This window comes from Eutrema salsugineum, unplaced genomic scaffold (assembly GCF_000478725.1).
Source record: "Eutrema salsugineum unplaced genomic scaffold, Eutsalg1_0 scaffold_1, whole genome shotgun sequence".
Taxonomy (NCBI): Eukaryota; Viridiplantae; Streptophyta; class Magnoliopsida; order Brassicales; family Brassicaceae; genus Eutrema; species Eutrema salsugineum.
In genome coordinates, this window is record NW_006256909.1 from 13,193,307 (window position 1) to 13,200,419 (window position 7,113).

Genomic DNA, 7,113 nt, shown 5'->3' on the forward strand with positions numbered 1-7,113 from the left:
AAAAGGAAGCTGAAGAAAACAAAAAGTACAAGTCAAAGATGAAGAATTTGGGGCAGCAAAAGAAAACAAAAGCCTTAAAATTGAAGACTGAAGAAGAAGACATATAAAAATAAATAAAAATAATAAGAAAAATATGAAGAATAACTAAACCAAAAGATAAAGAATATGAAGAAAAGTAAAACAAAACAAAAGAGGAAGAAGAAGAAGAAGAAGACAAATCAGAAGAGAGAAATGAAATAGAAGTTGTAGACGGTGAAAAAGAGAAAAGAAAAGATAAAGAATAAGAAAATTGACGTTGATGATAAATCATAATGAAAAAGAAGACCGGAAAAAACGAAAAAGAAGACCGGAAAAAAAAATCATAATAAGAAAAATTATGACAAGACAAAAATATTGAAGAATAAGAAGGGAAAGTGGATGATGAATTTGGAGAAAGAGGGAGATAAGGAGAAATTAAGTTAAATCTTTCAGGGACATGTAGATGTTTCAGGGACATATAGATGGAGAAAGAGAGAGAGCGTGGGGGGGGGATAAATAGAGAGAGAGAAAGAGAAATGGTAGAGAGAGTTAAACCTTATAGGAACATGATATTAAATCTATGTTAGTTTGTATTTTATGTGTTCTTGTTTATTTATATTTGAAACACTTCTTACTATAAATATAGTGATCTAAATCGTATAATATATACAGTTTAGGACAAAGGGGAAGGGAGAGAATGAGAGAGAAATATTGAAAGAGAGAGAGGGAGAGAGAGAGAATGATAGGGAGGGATGCATGGAGGGGGGAGAGAGAGAGTTAAAGTTTTCCAGTACATGTATTTGATTGATATAAAAGACGAAAGAAAATAAGAAGAATATAAAGTCGGAGAGAACGAAGAAGACGAAGGTGATGAAGAAGAATAAGAAGAAGAATATGTAGAAAACAGTAGAGAAGAAGAAGATGTGATAAAAAAAATTAAAGAATAAAAAGTAAAAAAAAAAGACATATAGAATAAAAAGGAGAAAGACAAAGAAATAAAGAAAATGAGAGAAAACTAAAAAGAAGTCGCGAAAGAAAAACAAGAGATAAATATAGAAGATGATGAAGAAATATAAAGAAAAGACGATAAGAAAAACTAAAAGATAAATAAAAAATAAAAGAAGAAGATCAAAAACAATTATGTGGAGACGAAGAACACGTCTTAGTTCAATTGGTTTGTGTGTCTTAAATAATTGTTTTAATTCTTTTTCAGTTTTTCATTTATAACATCAAAATCTCTAAGTTCACACAAGGTGCGGACCAAGCACCTAGTTTTTAATATTTCTACTAGGCTAGCTTAAACTCTGAGCAGCTCAACATCATCTCGGAGACCCATTGTCTTACTCAGGGGCGGACGTAGTAGACGTCCTACGGGTCATGTGCCCCTTACTGTATTTTATTTTTTCTTTAATACTTTAGGTATATTTAATCAAATTATGTTTAATTTAGTGATAAAAAAAAGAAAAAATTGCCTCCAATTATTTTTGTTTTTCCTATTAATAAAATTATATCCTAACTAAATTATGTTCTCGATCCGCCACTGGTCTTACTATCTTGGCTCTTGGGTTATATCAAACTATAAGACAGTGATCTTGTGTTTTGATTGTGCATGTATGTAGATCAATCGGTGATGCGTACTTAAAAGCGCCCAGAGTTTTCTCTTGATCCTTCATTTCCGCGGTTTATATATCCCTCAACGGCTACAAAGACTGGTTTTATCAGCAGAGCCTTGCGTCTGCACACGAGTCTTGCAAACAAGCGATAAGTTAGTGATATCCGCATCAGATGGACTATGGGAACACATGACCAACCAGCAAACTGTAGAGATAGTGGATAAGCTCTTTTCCTTGTCCGGTAGGCAGAGCTGTGTCTTGCATGTATCAAAAAAGGTAATTGACTTAGCCCACCAAAATTTATTCTAGTTTTAAAGGCCACATTTTCTTATAACTTGAACCAAATATGTAAAATACATGATTTTGTTTTTTATATATAGTAGAAAAACATTATGTAGTTATATATAAATATTTGAAACACAACTATAATAAAAGTATTATAATGTTTAAAATTTTGTTTTGTTTTAAGAAACTATAATAGTATTAACATTAAATAAACTATAAATAAAAGTACATATTTATACATATAAAATAACAATATATTTTATAATTTGTTTTAGGCCTCCATAAGGCTAGGCACGGCATTACTTAAAGATTCATAAATGTTTTAAAACAAAAAAAATCATTTTGCTTTCTCACTGATGTAAAACACATGGGATAGCGAGAAGGCTGGTGAGAAGAGCGATGAACATATCTGCGAAGAAGAGAGTGAAGAAAGTGGAGTTAGGAGATTTGAAGAAAGTGGAGTTAGGAGATTCTTTCATGATGATATAACGATGGATGTGATATTCATAGACAATGATGAGCCCCTTATGGTGGAGAATGCCACTGTTCCTGAATTGTCCATCAAAGGTTTTTCAGTTTCTCATACCTTTGGACGACCTTCGAAGTTCAGTATCTTCTTCACTTGAAGTTTTTACATTTTATTATTTTACTCCAAAAGTTTATATAAGCTAAAAACTAACAGGAGTGTTGCTATTGGAACTTCATATAGGATCGGTATTGTACCAACATATTGATTTTAGTTACACATCGTAGGTGCTAACTCATTTGTATGCGAATAATTATAAATATCCTAAATTCCTAATGTTCCATGTTTAATATTCTTTTCTATTAAAAAGCTCTTGTCGTGACACCAATGAAGCAAAATAAAAGGAAAATTATGCATAATGATAACAACAAAAATGGAAGAAAAAAAAACTTTTTTTTGATTAAATGGAAAATTCATTTTACTAAATAACCAACGGATAAATTGAAAAATGCGATTCCAACAAAAATTTGTCATTTATTTACAAAATACTACTTAAGTCAATGAATCCTAAACATTTGGAATATTCAGCTTATTTGAAATTTTTGTGGATATTCGTGACAATTACACTGTTGTAAGAGCCAAAATAAAAAATTTATTAAAGTCAAATCAAATTACAGTCAAAACCAAATATCAAAGCAAGAAAGAAAAAACAGAGTAAAAATTAATAATACAAGATGCTGATGATTGGTCTATTTGCTCTACAAGGCATTGCAGCTGCCTCATTGATGGTGGTGTGTCGTGAGGATGTCAAATTTTATCCTAAATGAAATCAATAGCCGCAAGTGCACAGCTGATCAATTGTAGTACTTAAGGATCGAATCCACAGGGTAGGAGGATCTTTTCTGCAAAAACCTTCGAAAGAAATATAAAGTAAGGAAGTCTAGAACCAGGAGACATTTGTGAGGGTTTTGGTGGTGTGTTTGAAACATAAAAACGAATCTTAAAGAGAAACTACGGGAATTAAAATGATCTAATAACTAAACTTAACGAAAATGGGTAAAAACGAGTAAAACGGCTAGACCTAATTGCTAAGTGAAAATCGATTGAAAGAGTAAAGAAACTAGATTAAAGCTTGAATCGGTGTAAATCTATAAGAAAAAAGGCGCTGGGGTTCAGGAAAGTTTTCTCAGGGGTACGAACGATTCAAAACATTGCTAGAGAGTAAATTTGATAAGATCTTAGCTTAAACTTTTCGAACTGGAGTCACGGACGTATGAATACGCCATTGTCGTGATCATAGACAACTATCTCTCTCAATCCTGACCAGTAGGTTTCCACTCTGGCCCTAGAAAAGAAGAGATGCATTATGTTTAAGACTCGTCAGCATTCACAAATCGCCCATAGGTAAGTTTCCACTCATATGTTTGTTTTGCTCTCCCAAACTAAATCTGACACCGGATGAACACTTTCATGTCACCAAGCATCTGGATCAGATTGTAGTTCATGATGCTACTCTCATGCAGTGAAAACGAATTCAGAAAAAAAAGTTCTAAGATTCGGCTAAAAAGCCAATGGAATCCTCACCGAACATATATATCCCCATCGAAAATCCCTTAATCCCATAAAACTACTCAGACATGATGAACGAAATCAAAAACATAGTATTAAAAAGTAGAATAAAAACCGAAATTGAAAAAGAAAGAACAAGAGTTCAAGAGACAAATCTCTCTCTCCCTAAAACCTAAAACTTAAAAAGTATTCTAAAACAATAAGAGCATATGAGGTGATACGAATTAGGGTTCCTAAAACATATATTTATAGTGCTCAAGACATCTCTAGGGTCTAGGGTTCCGGAATCAAGGCTGGGAAAATGATATGGGCTTCAGAAATGGGCCTTCGGAGTCGGAGTTAACTGGCTGCGGTCGGAATGGTTGTGACCGCGGGGAATGGGTGGTTGGCCGCGGTCACGGTGGTTGTGACCGCGGGGAATGGCCTGTTGGCAGCGGGTGGAAACGCTTGCCGGCTGGTTTACAGGACATCTTGCTCTTTGCGTATCTTTTGATTGAACCGTTGGATTGCCAAGCTGTAAAGTGTGCTGAAAAGCTGATACTTCCATATTTTATATCTCCAAATTTGAGCTGGATCAGACGGTGATAAGGCCTTCAATCGGGGGTGAACTTCTGACGGTTTGACTCTGAGCTGAAATCTGGTTTTCTATCCATTTTGTTAAGATTTTCCCTAAATTACCTGAAAAGAGTCTTGGAACTACAAATACTAGAAAAACGTAATAAAAGCACTTAAAAGCAATTAAAAACATAGAAAAAGTATTTCAAAATGATCCATAAAAGTGGTCAAAATACGGTGTTATCAACTCCCTCAGACTTAAACTTTTGTTTGTCCTCAAACAAAGCAAAAGTCTAAACTGGTTAAGTGAAAACAAAAATAGGGAATGCACAAATCTCAGAGACATAAACTCCTAAACTATGACCAAATATCGTGCATCAATCCATAGCTTAGTCTAGAAAATTCTCACCAATACACAAGAGATACTAGTCCACTTTTTCCGTCATGCAAAATTTAAACAATCTAAATCTTGATTCCAGTCAACTAGCTCTCTACATTCATTAAGTTCAATAGTGAGTTCACATCATCCAGGGTAGATGGCGTTTGGCATTAAAGGGCTGTTTAAGGGATGGAGTTAAAGTGTTTTAGGTTACCTGATGAATCTGGAGGATGCAAGATAATATGCAAAACCGCAAGAGAGATAAGGGCCTGTTGATGACCGCAATTTTCAGTCACTTTTTCTAGCCAAATGTTGTTGCATAATCCTTCCTCCTTTGTTGTAAACAGCTATTCTCCCAGACTTAGATTCTTTCCGGGAATCAGAAAATGATCCCCAAAAATCCATAAAATCGAACTCCAGTTGCCTTGGGACTTAAAATTCGACCTCTCTAGACTCTCTAAGGCTTTTATTTCCTTTCTTTTCTTATTTTCGGATTTTTTTTAAAGGAAATGCCTTTTCAAGAGAGAGATTAGATGCTGAGATTGTACCAAAATTTGAGATTTTTCTAAGGCAAACTGAGCTTCCTCTTGTGTTGAATTCTTCCGGGAACTTTTCCGGCAAATCGCAGGTCTCTGTCCTTGGTGACTGAAAACTGCATTGTTCCTCTTTCTCTCCAACGTTTTTGCACTTATCTGCATATAAGACAATAGAAAACAAGAGTGCATGTGGTTTGAAAGAGGACTGGTTAAGGTAGGGAACTAGCTAAAGATGAACTAGCCATTCAGGATTAACAGAGAGTAGTAAAAGGGTAAAGGAGTCCTGAATGTATGATTCGTTCCCCTAGTCTAATGCTTCATTGAGAAAATTAAGTCCAAATTAAGTCCAAATAAAACAGAGCTAGTGTATTCCTTCATCTAAATCGAAATCATTCAAATTCCTCTGGGGTACTTCATTTCAAATGTGCTTAGCTACCGCATAGTCTAGTCCTAAATCATAAATGAGCATGTCACTAGGAACAGTCTAAAAGCACACAGTCAACTATCATTGATTCATGTTCGCCATTCCCTTTAAAGCGTATTTTGTTTTGAAAACCGATTTTGAAAAACTTTAAGGAAAATGCAAAAAGTGTAGATAATGCAAGACTCATGAAAGAAAAGTGGTTAGAAAGGGATGAAATCCTCCCCCAGACTAAAATCACACTGTCCTCAGTGTGAAACAAGTCGAGATTGGATGAGAAAAAATGCATAGATAATCGAATTGGTAAGGCCAAAGAGAAAAACCTGGATCCGGGATGATGATGGAGATGAACCGGATTCATTCGAAGAGGTTTGGGAAGGTGATAGGTGGTGATGAATGTGGTGGGAAGTGATGAATGAGGTGGAGTGGGGATTGGTGAGGTGGAATGAGGTGAAGTGGGTAGTTTGGGGTCGGTTTTGATCTCAACGACCATTTGCCGCGGTCAGGAGCCACGCGACCGTGGCAGACCGGTGCTCGGCCGCAGTCAGAAAGACGCGGCCGCGGTCAAACATGTGTTTCCCGCGGTCAGAGCATCTGCGACCGCAGGGGCTTATATCGCATCCTATTCCTGCTTCTCCTTGGTTCCTGCTGGGCCGAACAGTCAGGGACCATCCTTCTTTTTGGTTTTTTCGGGTTTTTTTGATTTTTTTTTGCCTTTTGTTTTATAAGAAACACCTGAAACTAAGAAAAAAGAAAAAGATCAATAGAAAAAGAAAGAAAATCCTAAAGAAAACAATACCTAAATGGGTTGCCTCCCATTAAGCGCTTCTGTTTTAAGTCGTTTAGCTCGACTTTTGGTGTTGGACATGGCTTAGTCCAATGAAGAAGACCTTGTCCTGAGACAAGTCTTTTTCGACATCTCCTTGCTTTGCCTAGCAGGTTCTTCATCACTCCAAAGCTCTTCTTCATCACTCCAAAGCTCTTCTTCAAATTCTTCTGTTGCAGAACATTTTCCTGCTTTGCTGTTGTATGGGACAGCTTCTGTGAAGACATCTTTGTCGATATTAGCAAACGAAATCCTCCGGTTTGGCCAATCCATTATAGCTCCGGAAGTTGCTAGAAAAGATCATCCGAGAATCACTGGATATGTTGCGTCTCTCATTTCGACAATGTAGAAGTCTACAGGCACGATGCAATCTCCTATTCTCAAAAGAATTTCATGAGCTATTCCTTGAGGTGTTGCATTGGAATCATCAGCTAGACTAATCTTT

At 35.9% G+C, this 7,113-nt stretch overlaps 1 pseudogene; it reads left to right on the forward strand.

Moving 5' to 3' along the window:
• Nucleotides 1-2,542, forward strand: part of LOC18029173 — a 5,338-nt pseudogene extending 2,796 nt beyond the window's left edge.
• Nucleotides 2,543-7,113: the final 4,571 nt, after the last annotated feature.